Source organism: Lepidochelys kempii, chromosome 9, assembly GCF_965140285.1.
Source record: "Lepidochelys kempii isolate rLepKem1 chromosome 9, rLepKem1.hap1, whole genome shotgun sequence".
Taxonomy (NCBI): Eukaryota; Metazoa; Chordata; order Testudines; family Cheloniidae; genus Lepidochelys; species Lepidochelys kempii.
In genome coordinates this window covers 81,013,986-81,030,204 of record NC_136388.1, presented here as the reverse complement: position 1 = coordinate 81,030,204, position 16,219 = coordinate 81,013,986, and the positions used below count along the sequence as shown (strand labels likewise).

The 16,219-nt window shown below is 41.6% G+C and overlaps 1 protein-coding gene across 14 annotated transcripts in view; it reads right to left on the bottom strand.

Moving 5' to 3' along the window:
• The window catches only part of ARHGEF9 (Cdc42 guanine nucleotide exchange factor 9), a 308,240-nt gene that overhangs the window by 98,482 nt on the left and 193,539 nt on the right, over positions 1 to 16,219 (bottom strand). The window contains exon 1 of one of the 14 annotated variants that reach the window (XM_073361051.2): positions 3,323 to 3,375. The exons of the other annotated variants lie outside the window; for them this stretch is intronic. The gene's annotated coding sequence lies outside the window, so the exon portion shown is untranslated. Of the gene's footprint in view, positions 1 to 3,322; positions 3,376 to 16,219 lie in introns of those variants that run through there. 14 annotated transcript variants of the gene reach the window in all.

Here is a 16,219-nt window from a genome sequence, read left to right as displayed (position 1 = left end):
AAAGCAGTCTTAAAAACGATATTCAAGGTGCTAACAGTTAGACTGATCTTCCAACAATATCAGCATGTGCCAGCTAAGAGTTTGTGGAGATGGCATAGCAAGGCTGTTTGTAGGCTTGTTGTGGTACAGAATTGTAAAACCATGACTGAACTCACCCAGCTAGAATTATAATGACTAGCGCTATAATGCCCACTCGGCAAGCAAACCCACTTTCTTGCTTTTTATTAGAGCTCTCTGAAGACCACCACCAAAGGGGAGAGATTGTCATCAAAGCCAAGGGAAAAGCCTCCAAGAAAAATAAAAGGAACTCAAATGTGGTAGGTGGCTCTGGGCTCTGCCTGTTCCCTCTGTCCAGGGCTTGGTATTGCTGCTCTTGGATAAAATAACTGCCTCCACAAAGATAAACACAGAAATACAGGTAAGCAAAGAAGGAATATTAGTCACACCATCCTAAGAGCAAGATGTATTATATGATGGAATCTTCTCCCAGCCCCATCACTTGACTAATTTAAAACTGGACTAAAGAACATACTATAAGGAACAATCCTATATGGTCATAGAAAGGGGAGGTTTATGGAAGAGACAAGCCCCTAGGACTTCCTATAGCGATACAGATTCCATACATCTTGTCCATCCTAATCATAACAGGTTGGATCTATACCTATTGCTATTTGAATCTATATCTAGCTATTGTACATGTACCCAGCATCTGTTGGTCAAAATGGAGGCAGGATCAGGCACCTAGGTTTTTTGAATGTACCCAACTACAGTATTCTCTGGGGCACTAGGTTTCCAAGCTTTTCCAAACAGACTAGAGTTTAAAACTTCTGGCCAAGAGCTGGCAGCACCTCTACAAAGGGACCTTGCTCCAACTCTGCTTTGTAGATGTAGCAACTGGCAGAAGGACATGGGAAATGTGTGAACCTCACACTGAGTTTTCCTTTATTCTGTGATTTACAGTTGGGGCTCATGTCTGTTCCTTCCCAGCAACTGCCCTTCCCTGCTTAGTTCCAACTGAACAACTTCATATAAAGCTATTTCCAAATCCCCAGTGGACCAGCCACACGTGAAGCACACATTTTAGTTGGTAAGATCAGCCACTGCTGCAAAGCACTGTTGAGCATTTGCTGCCACAATTGGATTGGCACTAATTGGTCTTCTTGTTGGCAGTCTCAAAAGAGAAGCCAAAGATTGACCATTCCAAAGCAGTGTAGGAGAAATCCTTTCAGGTTGGTCTCTCCAGTGCAGGGTGGGGATGCACTGATGGGGAAGCACGCCCAGTTGTTAGGGCTTCAGTCCCCAGAGCTTTCAATCCAGAACCTGTCACCAGCACTAACTTCACTTACAGAAAAGAATTAAACTACTCTGAGAAATTACAAAAAAAAAATTCACCAAAGAGTGCTGCCATCTTAAAGCCATGACACCCTTATTCAAGAGAAAGTATAGCACGAAGAGGCAGTTGTGCACCCTCACCCTTATGGAAAAGCCCTATAAAACAGGGATCAAACAAATAAGGCTCCCTAGAATTTATTCTAAACACCTACAGAATTTCTGAGAGAATGGTCTCCTGTCTCGAGGTAAATTGAACAATTCTATAGAAGGGATATAATTGTCCATTAGGCCTTTTACCTGTGTACCAGTGCAGTTATAAAGACATAGTTATAGCCGTATAACCTCCAGGTGTACACTTACTCTGGTATAAGAGTGGCTTTTTTTGTTTTAGGTTAAATCCCCAGCGACATAAGCTAAACTACAAAAAAAAAAAATGTCCAGAATGAGAGTGCCCACTCAGAGGGGTACACTGGTATAGCCTTATTCACACCTTGGATTATACCAAAAAAATCTTTTTTGTGTAGACAAGGCCAAACATTCTATAGGATGGTGCAAAGGTGCTCTGGAATGGCTATACTTTGCTATTACATTCTACAGAGTTATTACATTCTATAAGGGCAGTATCTGAAAGTCAGAAATTCTTAAAAAAAAAAAAAAACATACAGGCTGCTGGCATTCATGATGGAGAAATCATTACTCAAAGTAAATCCAACACACTCAGAAACAAAAGCGATCCTGTTAGAAATTCCCACCTAAATGAGGATACCATAGTTTGATTCATATGCTTCTATGAGAAAGATATCCCCCACTCCCTTGTTGAATAGCCCTCCGGCATTTTAATTGCATTGTTCCCTCATGTCTAGTAACATTTACAACACAGATTGATGGGATTGTTAATCATGAGACCGTTTGTTGCAATAACAATGCCGTCATCTCAAAGGCTTCCCATGGAGAGCATTTATAACTCTGTGGCGGTATAGTCATACATCTCCATCACCAAAACCATCTATACAGCACAATCACCAGACTGACTCGACGGGAGGCTCACCTGAGCTCTGCATACCACTGAAACCACAGCCAACGTGTTTCAGTCTGACATTTTTCTGGTCTTAATGATGAGGATATATTAGGAGCATGTAAGAAAATGTTGCCCAAACCAATCACTATGTAATTCAGCTCTTGTATAATTTCCCCATCATCCCTTTATTTATTTATTTTTAGACCTTTCAGCAGAAATGATAGAAACTGAATAAAGCTAAATCATTCATGACTCCAATGGGAGGGTATTTCCACTTGATTTGCTTATTCTCCAAAGAGGTGCAATCACATAAAGGTTAAGCATGAGGCAGAAAAAAACCCTTTTTGCATTCAAGCCCTTTGATGAATTTGACTAATGGATAGATTTCAGCTGAAAGGGCCTGATTGGGAAAACGGGGCCTCTGATATCCTTATGTCGCTCAGTTGCTAGTGCATTTGGCTGGAGGCTTTATATAGCAGGGAGTCAGTATAGACTTGAGGGTTAATTTAGAGCGAGTAACTTTCTTCTTTGTTGACTTGGTTTTCTTGAAGATATAGCCTGACACCAGAGATATTAACTACTTTCACACTTTTTACATTAGTAGACTCAGGGGTCCAGTACTGCTTACTCTCATCTTGATGAGTCCATGTAGCTCTCATTAATACTAAGGGCAGCAACACAGAGATATATACACACTTGGAGAGGAGAAAATGCATTAAAAGTCAAAGCAGTAATAAAGTAAAAAGAGCTGGCATTGAGACTGAGTTACCCCCATACAACATTGCCAATCTGGGTTTTAACTGGCTCTGGAGTATTGACAAATACTCTACTTCAACATGTTGCCATAATTGCTTTTCCGTCCCTTTTATGCACTAGGTACATTAAGATTCCTCTCCTTGGTGACATAGCTACTTGCACATAGAGTAATTACAAGTAGCTACAAAATATAACCTTTTCACATGGGTGAATTACCTTGTGAAATTCTGGAGTTCAAAGCTGGAACTGTTCAACGAATGGCACCATCTTTCTCCAAAAGGGGTCAGCCCAGACACCCAACAGCAATTCTGATTCAGTAAAGCACTAGTCCCAGGTTTCCGAACAGAGACTGGGATTACCCACATGCTTAAAATTAAGTATGCTGAAGTGCTTGGATGAATCAGAGCCTTATTGAGAAACATTCCTGTAAATATATGGCCAAAGGGTGCCTAGATTAATGCCCAGTTTAATCTTATTAACTTCTCTGAGGCTGCATGGGGGGGGATAGTCGGTGGAGGGGTAAGTCAGCATGGAAATTGGTCCAGTATTATTAAAATGATAAAAATTAAATGTTTAAATGTTAATAAAATGTCACTCCAGTCTTTGCAAGCTCCCTTGCCCACTACGGTAATGAAATGCTGTTACAGATAATATCAGAGGCATCAGGTATTCACCACCACAGGATACTGGACGAGATGGATAAATGGTTTGATCAGGAATGGCCAACCTTCATTCATGTAACGTTTCACCCCAAGACCCATCCTTCCCTGAAAATGGAAAGGAATAGGAGTCTTCCCTAGGGATCTGGCTGGCTGAACGGGTCTCATAATTATAAAAAGAAACTGATTTGAGCAACGGAGCAGTTTCTGTAGGAGGGGAAGAGTCCATTGTAATTGCTCCGAGGATGGAGGGATTAGTACTTGATTTACTGGTTATTTATTTCACCTATTACTGTGAACTGCGATCTTCATATAAAAATTAAAAAGGCAAATGATGTAAACTACTCACAATGGGTTGGATTATTCAACACAGCCACTCACAACGGTAAGGCAACAGCAAGTAGAGAATACATTTCTTCCTGATCCAAACCCCCTAGACCTCTATTACTGGAGCTAAACAAGAATCTTCATGAGTCGTCAGCAGCTGACACACGTATGACACACAGCTAAGCAGTTTTGATTCCATCCAGTACTGGGCGACACTGGGAGACACACACACTAGCCAGTACAGCAGTCACATAAATCAACAGTTGCTGTCATCAAATAAACTGCAGCAATTCAATTATCTGGAATACAATTTTATAAATAAAATAAAAGGAAGTAAACAAATGAAACCAGAAGGAAATAAACTCCCTGTGCTATCAAAGCTGCCCTTGGCAGGGTCTTGAAGATCACGAAGGGGAGTGAATTCCAAAGGCAGAGCCTCAGCTGGAAAAGCCCAGCCACCATTCCTGAATAGTTCAGTCCCAGGAACTGACGGCAAGAGCGCCCCAGATGACATTAATTGCTACCGTGTTTTTCAAACAGAGGTTTATAATGAAGCAAAGAGGCACAGATTATATTAAAGGTATATTAAAGAACAGTATAGGTCTGGACTTAATACTACACAATTCCTGCACGTTGGTTTCACACTGAGGATAAAATAAAAAATGTTTAAAAATATTGATATTTTTAGTGCAGCGATAGGGCTGGGAGTTCATGAGCAGTGACTGTAATTAGCACAAATCGCAGCTCTGGACAGATAAAAGTTCAGATGAATGAATTACACTGAGACGCCTTATCCACTGCTCTGATCTCTTGATTTCTTAGGATAAGTCACTCTGCAGTTTACCTCTAGAAGTCAGGTGGTAGCTCATTTGCAGATCCAGCACGAGGATGACAGTGCCATTTCATGATTGCTTTGCAGCCCCTGCGCCTACTTAGGAGGTGGCTGCCTATAGTTTAATTAGATGTAACCCTGGAGGGACTGATAGGCTTAGGTAAGGATATATTCCTCCACAAGCCACCCCTGGTTTTTGATGACTTTGCAGGGTCTATAATAGATCCTAGCCAGCCCAATGGAAAGCAGAGCCTGTCATGCTGTCCCTTTCCAGGCTCAGAAACACCCAGTGAAAATTTCATCACTGCCTCCCCAGCAGCAAAAGAGCAGGACAAATGCCCAGTAGAAAAGCGGCTAGATTCAGGATTAAACCACCAAATTCCAATCCTTCCAACTAATATTCAGGGGTGTTTGGATCCTGGCCCATCACTCAATGTTACGGCACCCGGGCCCCAAAACCTATGGAAGACTTAGCACAACATAAGCTAAGCCTATAACACACTGTAGAGAAAACACATGGGCAACATACCTCAGAGAGTCACCACCCGGAGCACACAATTAATAAAACAACCCATCACTCACATAGCAGACAAAATACAAATCTTTATAACGACTAGATATTGTGTTTACATAGCCCCATTCATTTGTTTCAGCTCCCAGGGGAGCAAAGAGGCAGAACTTAGAGGCAATTATATAAAGGAGATTCTCCACTGAGGCTGCTGGAACAGACTTTGTGATTCTCTCTGACTCTCTAGCTTCCAAACTGACTACACACAGTCTGTGCTGCCTAGCATCATCACCTAGAGCACCTCCTATGTCCTGCCCTGCATTAAGCAGTCATGGAATAGACTGCTAACTACACTACATCATCCAGAAGGATCCAAAAGCAGCTTCCATACTATGAGGCAGTCCTACTATGGCCAGCACTCTGACAGTGCAAGGTAATTCATGCCCACTTTAAAGCTCCTTTAAAATGCAAAAGTTATAAACTAACCTGACTGTAATGACCTGAGTAAAGAGGGGCTAGAGTTTTGGTGCTGGAAATCCCCAATACCCACTGATCATATGCATACTGGGCCTTACAGCTACGAATGAGCTGGATCCTGTTCCAGTTGAAGAACCCACCAAAGCTCCCATTGACTTCAAAGATGCAAGGACTGTCCCTATAAATGGAATGAAATTCACTCTCCAAAGAAAGCTAAAACTCTACAAAGCTCCCACGGAACCTTATCACGTTCCTTGCAGCTGCTCCCTGGGCACCTCGGCTCAACAATGCTCACGACTGTCAAGCCAAGTTTCACCTCAACACAAGGACAGCAAACGAAGCAAAGCCCGGTTTCACTTTTACAGTTCAAGAACTTAATTTAACAGGCCAGATGCTTAGCTGGCATAAATCAGTAGAGCTCCATTGATTTCAGTGGAGACATGCCAAGTGATGCTAGTTCAGATTCTGACCTGACATTCTGCATTCCACCTGATTCTTTCTGCATTTTCACAGTTTTCCCTACTGAATGAATGGGCAACTCGGCGCCTACAATGTTGTCTTGCCAGTAAGGTCATGAATGACAATAGTTAAAGGCATTTAACTCTCTCACGATTGCAATCAATGAACATAAGTCTGTTGCACGGAATGGCTAGATCACTAATGGCATATGTAGCCTTTCATAGAATCATAGAATCATAGAATATCAGGGTTGGAAGGGACCCCAGAAGGTCATCTAGTCCAACCCCCTGCTCAAAGCAGGACCAATTCCCAGTTAAATCATCACTTCGAAGCTGATCTTTCCGATCCAGACTGGGTTACTAATGACTGAAAGTAACAGTCTGATGGCTGTTCAGTGACCTATGGAAAAGGGATTGCTTCGTCTCAGTCTGTTTCCTAGAGGAAACATGCTCATCTCACACAAAAAACCCACCATCACACTTGGCTCTAATTGGCCCCCATGTTTGCTGTCTCAGTAGAAAGGCCAATGATTGAATAGGCCATGGAGGCAGAACCTCACAGCCTAGAGGTGTCCCCTCCCAGGTTAGCAGTTCAGCATGTTTGCAGTGGGAGAGTGTAAGGAAGGCTTACATCGCCAGTGCCCATCCTTTACCAATCTTATGGATAAAAAGCAGACTTTAGCTTCCAGGGTGTCCATCCAGCCCCTTTTGCCAACACTAAATTCACTCAAACACCCAAATATTAATGATTGTTTATACAACAAACAAAACTACTTAATTTGTGGCAGGAAAATCACAGCCGTACATGTACACAGATTAAGTGTCATACATTTCTGCACAGGTTTTCAATAGGGTGCTGAGCTTGGGTAACAGCCACTCATCCCTAGGAAGAGTGGTGACAAAACCCGTAGTGACTGTGTGATGGTCACCATCTTGGCCAACACCAAGACTGAACCAGAGACCTCCAGAATTAAATCCCTGAGTGTCTACAGCTAAAAAGCCAAGCTAACTCAGTGGGGCTGTAACAGACTCACATCCTCTGGGGATCGGATATATCACAAACCCTGACCGGTGGGTTACAACTGTTCTGTTGTATTCTGTTGAAGCCAAGCTGACCTATTATAGTGACCAGTTCCACCAGTTCTAAAGATTCTTTCTTGACCTAAATTCTGGGAAAGGACCTTGTATATTAACAGCAGCAAAATAAGTTATTGCCAGAGCTTGTGCATGATTTTTTTTTTATTGACGCTAATAAAGAAAAGCACCTATAAAGAGAAATATCTAATTGTGTCTGGAATAAGGAGGCCCATAGCATTGCAGCTGGAGAGTCCTACAGCAAACGTAATTTTAGATGGAATTTCACTGAGCTTGACTCTTTATGCACCCTCTGTCCAATCTTCTTACATTCGTAATGTTCAGAAGGTAAAGAAGCTCTGCTCACTAGAGTCAAGCTTTGCATTGTGAATGGCTGATTCTTGGGATTTCGCTCTTTTCTCTGTACATGTATAAATCACATGTACAAATGTGTCCATTATTCGTAACAGTTCAGTGAACCACTTAACCAAATACATTTGGGCTCATGGGCTGTTAGACCAGTGTTCACAGTTCATTTTCCAGGTTGTGCATGCAATTAAATATTTGGGACTGTTTGATTGGTCAACTTAGTCACAAGCAATGACTTCTGTTTTCTGATTGGATAACCTAAGGCAAGGCTTTTCTGGCAACACTAATGTTGTCATGTGTGTACAAATAGCCATATCTACACAAATAAAAGCTTCTGCCTAAATGTTCTTGTGAACAAAACACAACTGCAAAAATGTCTGAAAAACAGAAAAGGAGTAGAACGGTCAGACTGAAGTGCCATTCAGATTTAACTATCAGGTTTGCACATTATTTTCCACTATTCACCCAGGTCTACTCCTCACCAAACATGAACTGCTTTTAATAATATACTCTGTTGGTGGCTATTTCAACCATACGTTACATTTTAAAATAGCAATATTATTTTTGGTAGCAAAATTGATATTGAAACTAAGATACCACATCCTAACCAAAACGCCTCTTCCCCAAATTTGGGGATGTTTAGATTGGGCTCAGTTCCAAACTTTGCAATGTGAGGATAATCTCTAATTACAATAGGATGGAATATGGCTAAAGGTTGCCAGGACTGTAAATAATTCACATTTTATTTTTTAACCATGTGGTCACAACAAGCAAGCAATTCAGCAATGCCTACAATAAACAGTTACTTTCATATACATTTCTTGGGTTGTTTAAGGAGAGAAGGTGTCTATTAACAGATGAAATTTTAGAGGATTGGGCTAAGAAATTTAAATTCTATTTATTTATTTTTTTATTTTAGTTCAACACATGGTAAACACAGAGTTGCTATCAAAAGACATCAGAAGAAATGGGCTATGTTGTCAGCACCAAGATATCAAGAGTAATGTCTTTATCCTCATCATTGTGTAAATTATGCATACTTCTCTCTCCATGTCAAATGGCACAATATATGCATATGTCTCTTTCCTCTCCCCTTCATCTATTCTATCTACAAAAGAAGCTGTTAAAAGATAACTTTTGCTATCCAATACAACAAATTACCACTCATACTACATTTGATGGTGCTGAAGAAGATAGATAGACAGACCTGTTCAAGGAAAAGAGGAAAATTGTTACATCTCAGATATCATTGTGTAGTATCTATTGGCAAATGCTAACTATTTAATAGCAATCATTCAAATTAATGGCTATCTAGATGTTTATAGTTTGCCCATCACCATTGTCTCTAGACTCCATACCTCCAACTGAAAAGCACAAATTCCAACCAAAAGACCATTCACAGGCTCTCTGTGCATCAAAAAGAACCTCATGAAGACTAGGAGTTTTATAGCCTAATTTATGCACAGATGATAACTGGCTCTGGGAAGGTTACTCAGGCAAACTTCCACTCACTTTACTGGGTGTTAGCCTGCATGACATATGTAAGACCGGGCCATTTGCCTCTGTAGCTAAGAGAACAGGTGTCCAGAGCAGTACTCTAAAAAGCAATGAATAAATGGATAAAAATACTGAAAGGAAATATAATGGAGTTAAGATAAAAGGCACTTCCCCACACATTTTAATATTTCACACCTGAATAGCTACAGCTTGAAACTCAGTTTCACCATTCTCACAACAAAATCATCTCTGGAATAACTAGTGCATTCAGGTTGAAATGGGTCCAAGTATAATGAAAGGGAGTTTGCGAGCATCATTTGTTTTCATGGCAAAATTAAGTTTTCCCTGGTTATCAGGTTTAATTTGTGATTCATTAAGTAACAACGAGAGCTGAGTAAACGATTTGCAGTGAATAATTCATCTGACAATTTTAGCCACTTTTTTTTTGGTGTGAATTATCCAAGAACATATTGATATTTACAGGATTGTTTGTCATTCATAATGATTCAACAAATATTTGAGTCTAACAGTCTATTGGTTGCTCACAAGCTACTCACCACAACTACTGTTTAGGATATTAACTATCACAATTTGTTATTCATATAATATAGCTAGTCACTTCAGTCACCTGGCTTTGTTTTTACCCTCTGACAGGATGACTACCCAACCCACAAAGACTTTTCAAGATGGCTGGATTGAATACTCATGTGAACAGATATTTACATAAGAACATAACAATGGCCATACTGGGTTAGACCAATGGTCCACCTAACTTTGTATCCTGTCTTCTGACAATAGCCAGTGCCAGATGCTTCAGAGGGAATGAACAGAACAGGGCAATTATGGAATGGTCCATCTCCTGTCGGCCAGTCCCAACTTCTGGCAGTCAGAGGTTCAGGGACACCCAGAGCATGGGGTTTAGTTCCAGACCACCGTGGCTATGAGCCATTGATGGATCTATCTGGATCTATCTATCTATCCTATATGAATTTATCTATTTTTTTCACCCTGTTATACTTCTACCGTCACAACATCCCCTGGCAATGAGTTCCACAGGTTGACCATATGTTGTGTGAAGAAGTACGTCCTTATATTTGTTTTAAACCTGCTACCTATTAATTTCATGGGGTGACCCTGGGTCTTGTGTTATGTGAAGGGGTAAAAAACATTTCCATTCACTTTCTCTACACTCTTCGTAATTTTATAGGCCTCTATCATATCCCCGCTTAGTCATGGTTTTTCTAAGCTGAAAAGCCCCAGACTTTTTAATCTCTCCTTTTACGGAAGCTGGTCCATTCCCCTAATCATTTTTGTGGCACTTCGCTGTACTTTTTCTGATTCTATTTGCAGGACTATTTGCATGACTACCTAATCTAGATGAAGAGTCACAAATGAATCATGTTTTGTACTGTTCACCCACCTCTAGGAGTGATACTCCTTTTGTCCATTGAACAGTAAGTTTTTTGCTTGGGCAAAATGGAGGTCATGCAGTCCATCTAAAGATATTTGCCCATCCCCCATGTCCTACAAGCCCACCCCCCGACTCTCCCATCCCCCTCCACACACACCTGGTCAAGGTTATTAACCAGCCAAAAGAAGAAATGCATCTGTCAGGTTAAGGGGAGTGAATAATCACCTAGTGCATCATTGCTGCGACAAGCACCCCAGGACACGAGCTGGAGTCAGAACATGTCCTCTTCAATTGATCCAAAATTATGTGTTATGACAATGAAGTCAAAAGAAAACTTTAAAGGTGACTCACACTGTTACTTTTAAAAAGCACAGATAACTAAAATCTCAGCTCACTGGGAGGGGAAAGGTAGCCCCAGTAAAAGGACCACGTGCAGAGGAACCCCACAGAGCTAGAAGAGGGATGGGACCGACCCCAATATCAGCGGCAGCTCCACAGTCCTTCTACGGCTGCCTACCACCCCTTGGCTGGAATAGGGGCTGCAATTCCCACAGACCCACATGTAGAGGGGTTGAGCCACCGGCCACGTCTCCGTCCTTTCCTTGGCCTGTCCGATCCCTGCTGGCCTATGTCAAACTAGAATGGAGACCAACTCCTTTATTTGAAGGTAGTGTGGAGTCCCCTGCGCAGCTGCTTCCCACCTGGTCCTCTGCGTGTAGATCCTACTTGGCTGGGGACTTTCTGAGCCCCTTGATTTTCCTGGGATAATCATTACAAATAAATCAACTTTAAAACAAGTCAGTTTCTCCCTTCCTCACCTGCTGAGATCCAGGGTTCTGAGATTCCCCCATCACAGTTAGCACCCAAGCAGCATGAAGAATGGAGCTAGCTCCCTGCTCTGCTTTAAGGGTTAGGGATGTTACTCAGGGGAGCCTGAGGAATACACACATTCCTGGATTCATGTCTTAATAACAGCTAAACAGTCTCACAGTGCAAACCTTTCAAAGAAAAGCTAACCCTGAGAGATATGGTTTCTCACTCTCTCTTGCTGGATTTCTATCCTCCCTGATTATCTTTGGAGCATGGGCAGCCTGATTTGCATTATGGGTCCCAATCCTTACTCACGCGACCTTAAAGTCAATGAGAACATTTGCAGGACTTAATAATTAGCATTACTAAATAAATATTTTATAATATTACTAATAAATGTGATTTATTATAATTTGAAACAAATAAACTATGGTTCTTCACTCTACGAATTTATAACCCAGGGGTCTGATGCGGTAGCCGTGCACTTCAGCGAGGGCTTCGCAGAGTAAGGACTGTATAAAAAATGAATCAGAACCGTTGGTGTTTGCTCCTACAAGCAGTTATATACAAAGAGGGGCTTGCACTGTAAAAGTCAAACCTGGATTGGATCCAAACTTCCCAAGAGTCTGAAGTTGTCTGGGGTTTTGATTCAACTCATTGCAGTTGGGAGTGGATTAGACTCTCCCAGGAGAATGCCGATCCAGGGTCTGTTCAGCCTATCTTTAATTATATTACATGTTAGTATTAAAATGTTGGTAACCTATCAATAAATCTTGATAACTAGTATAGAATTCATATTTTCAGACAAATGCATGTCTAATTCAGCACCCATTAAGGGATCAAGGTCACTACTTCTTGAGTTGGGAATTTTAGAAAATGTGCTATATAGTGACATTGTAGAACATTCCAGTCATGAAGAGATCATACGTTTTTCACAGCAATTCTTTTAGCCAAATAGATGGAATCTGCTTTAGTGGATTTCAGACTCTGAATATAAATTGTACGGTGAGTAGTACACCCCCACATCATATCAAAGATCAGGTAAGAATGGCAAAATGATAACACTGATAGACTGCCATGGTTGCACATGGGAAACAAGTGATGACAAGGGGCCTGTATCCACAGGGACTCCATCATAACATGGTTCCTACATACATTTATATATGGATAACAGAGGCAACATGTGAGCTCCCAGTTCTATCAAGTTGACTCAACAAAGTTTCTTTAGTGAGAAATGCAAGCTTAGGCTATGTCTACACTGCACTTCTTTCAGCGGCACAGCTGTTCCGCTACATCAGAGCCGCTGTAAGGTACGCAGCGTAGTTGCTCTTTGCTGGCAGGAGAGAGCTCTCCCGCCAACAAAATATAAACCCACCCCCAATAAGGGGCGGTAGCTGTGTCGGTGGGAGAGCACCTCCCGCTGACATAGCGCTGTCCACACCGGTGATTTCTGTCGGTAAAACTTTAGTTGGTCAGGGGTATGTGTTTTTCACACCCTTGACTGACAAAAGTTTTACCAGCGAAAGTGCAGGGCAGACATAGCCTTAGCTTATGCTACTTTATAGTAAATCTTTGGTCAAAGACACTGAAGTGAACTGAAACCTTAGCAAGAGATACTGAGGTTTTACTGAAGCTGCTGGACACAGACAGCCCCTGTGGTTCTGCCTTTCTCTTTAGCACTGATTAACCTATACCAGCTACTGTCACCACACAGGCTCTCCCTAGGTCCTGACTTAGACCACACAGTCATGGAATGGACTTCTGACTGCAACCCCCAGTGGAACTGCACAGAGTGCAATGACCCCAGCTGAACGTGCCCTACTTACCTCACTTTCCTCACGGTGGTTTTATTCTAGCTAATGCATCTTTTCACTGGTACAACTCGCAACTGAGGTTGAAAAACAGACTTGGCAAACCACATCCCCACTATCCAGGCTAATATCATTTTGTAATTTGAAGAAATTAATATCAATTGCTGCAAACATCTGAGATATTCACTTTGGGAAAATGGCTGCTAAGTATACCCAGTAAGTACCCTTCAAAGACATATCATAAGGAATTTTACTAGAGGCCTAAATATGTACTCCCAAATAGAAATAAGTGGCTCCTAAGGAGCTGTTATAGTCCAGTGAGTCAGTCTGCATTTAAACAACCACTATGAAAATGGAAAATGATCTCCAGTGGGTTCATTTATTTTTGTTTTATGGCCCATTTCTGCAAAGAGAAATGCATGAGATATAAAAGTAGTCTCCCTTTCTTTTCATAGGCCCCTGTTCATCTTACATGGCATCAGTTTTTCATTAAGTTATAACATCTTTGATCTAATTCTCCCAAAAAGATTTTCAAGTGACTTTATGGGTGGGGCAATTGCCTTCTGTTAGGATTGCACTGATGGAGTAACAGAAACTCTGTCAAACCTATGACTTCAGGATAGGAACCTCTGTCTTTCTCATACTTCTCTTTTAATCTTGTTGGTCACTTTTACTTTGGCACTATTGTTCCTAATTACGCCTAGCAGAGATTTTTACAGTTAATTCTGATGTATATGTTCTCTGTTTTCATCCGAATAGTTAAAAGACATATTTGGTATCACATAGATCATGAGAAAACCACAGCATTCATTAATTCATTATGTCCTATGTCTAATCTGAGGAAGCTCTCAGTGTAACAAGGACAGAAAAAACTATCCTTTCAACAGGTTTATCCTTATTCAAATATGGATAGGCATAGGCAATCAAATATGATAACCGTCAGTTACTGTCCAATGCAGGGTGAGTGTCACTATAACTGCGGAAGAGTTAAATACAGGGAAGAAAGCCCTCCCCCAAATTATCTCCATAATGGATCACACCAGCACTGTGAATCTGAATGTCCCTGAATTCTGGAGGGTATAGGGCTGGCCAGACAGAAGCTTACATGGGAAGTTCAGATCCAGCTCTGAGCAAAGTTCAGCGATGTGTGGTTTTGAGGCTTCATTGGGCTCATTATGGAGACAGAAGACGCATCTTGTTAGCTCTTTGCTTGGGGCCTTTGTCTTCTAGAACTGCTGTGATCACTCTGCAAACAATGATTAATGAGAGGGGCCAGCTACAAAGTTTGAAGCCAAAGTATTGGAGTGTTCAAATATGGGCAGTTGGTTGATGCCCATCTCTCCGGTAGTCAGAAATCTCAAGAGAATGCTCGCTCACTTGAGATCTGCAGTCCAGTTTCTTCCCCTCAAATGTAGTACTAACAAGGTTGCCTCAACAGTGCTACCGCCTTTCAGGAGACTGTCATTTTGGCAGCAATACGACGCAACAAAGGATAACTCCCACCTCTAAGGCAACAGCACTATGAGATGACCTTGAATGCAGGTTCAGGTCCCTGTCACATGGACTGAGAACAGGTTTCAGGCTCCAGAGCACAGGGCAAATATACACAACAACCTATCAGAAGTGAGAAGTTGTCTAGCAAAGCAGTGGAGGGGCTGGTGATAGTGCTGTCTTGGTTAACATCTTCATTAGTACTGGCCTGGAAGCAGCGCGGTCAAGAACGTGTGCGGATGATAAGAACAGGGAGTACCGCAAACACTGCTGAGGACAGAGAAATACCGCACCAAGGACCTAGAGGCATTACGAACTTCAAGCAAAACACGGTTTAAAAAATGAGATCGAATTTAAATGCAAATGAATACATCCCAAGGTAAATAATCCAACATGCATATTCAATGGGAGAGAGACACTTGGGGAGCAATGATGGTGAAGGAGGCTCATGGGACAGAAAATTAGACATGAGTTTGAAATGCAATTTGGCAGGGGGAAAAAAGGCGGGGAAGGGAAAATCGGTGAGATTTTAGGGTTGCACCTGCAGAGGCACACACTGAGGCACTGGCAGAGGGAGGTAATAGTTCCTCCCTACATCAGTGGTTCTCAACCAGGGGAACAAGCATTCACCTCTGGGGGTACACAGAGGTCTTCCAGGGGGTCCATCAACTCATCTAGGTATTTGCCTAGTTTTACAACAGGCTACCTAAAAAGCACTAGTGAAGTCAGTACAAACTAAAATTTCATTCAGACAATGACTTTTTTATACCGCTCTATACACTGAAATGCAAGTACAATATTTATATTCTAATTCATTTATTTTATAACTATATGGTAACAATGAGAAAGTGAGTAAATTTTCAGTCACAGTGTGCTGTGATACTTTTGTATTTTTAGGTCTGATGTTGTAGGCAAGTAGTTTTTAAGTGAGGTGAAATTTGGGGGTACACAAGACAACTCAGACTCCTGAAAGGAGTACAGTAATCTGGGAAGGTTGAGAGCCACTGCCCTACATGATTTGGGTGAGACCAACCCTGCATTCAGTCCTGAGCCACTCATTTCAGAAAGATATTGACAACATAGAAGGAGTTTAGAGAAGAGCAACAATCAATAATCAGGGGAGCTGGACGGATTTATTTCTGAGGAACGAGTAAAAGCACTGAAGTTTGGTTAAATCACAATTATGGGGGAGGTGATGATAGTCTATAAACAGTAACAGGGAGGAGGAATTATTTCAGGTGGTACCAGTGGGCATAGCTAGGAGGCACAAGATGTCACCTTAAGACGGCGCCTGAAGTTGACAGGCAAAGATCCACTAGTGATGGTGCATAACGGCACTAATGACATTGCATCTCACAGGGTGCAGACGACTTCAGAGAACTTGGAAGA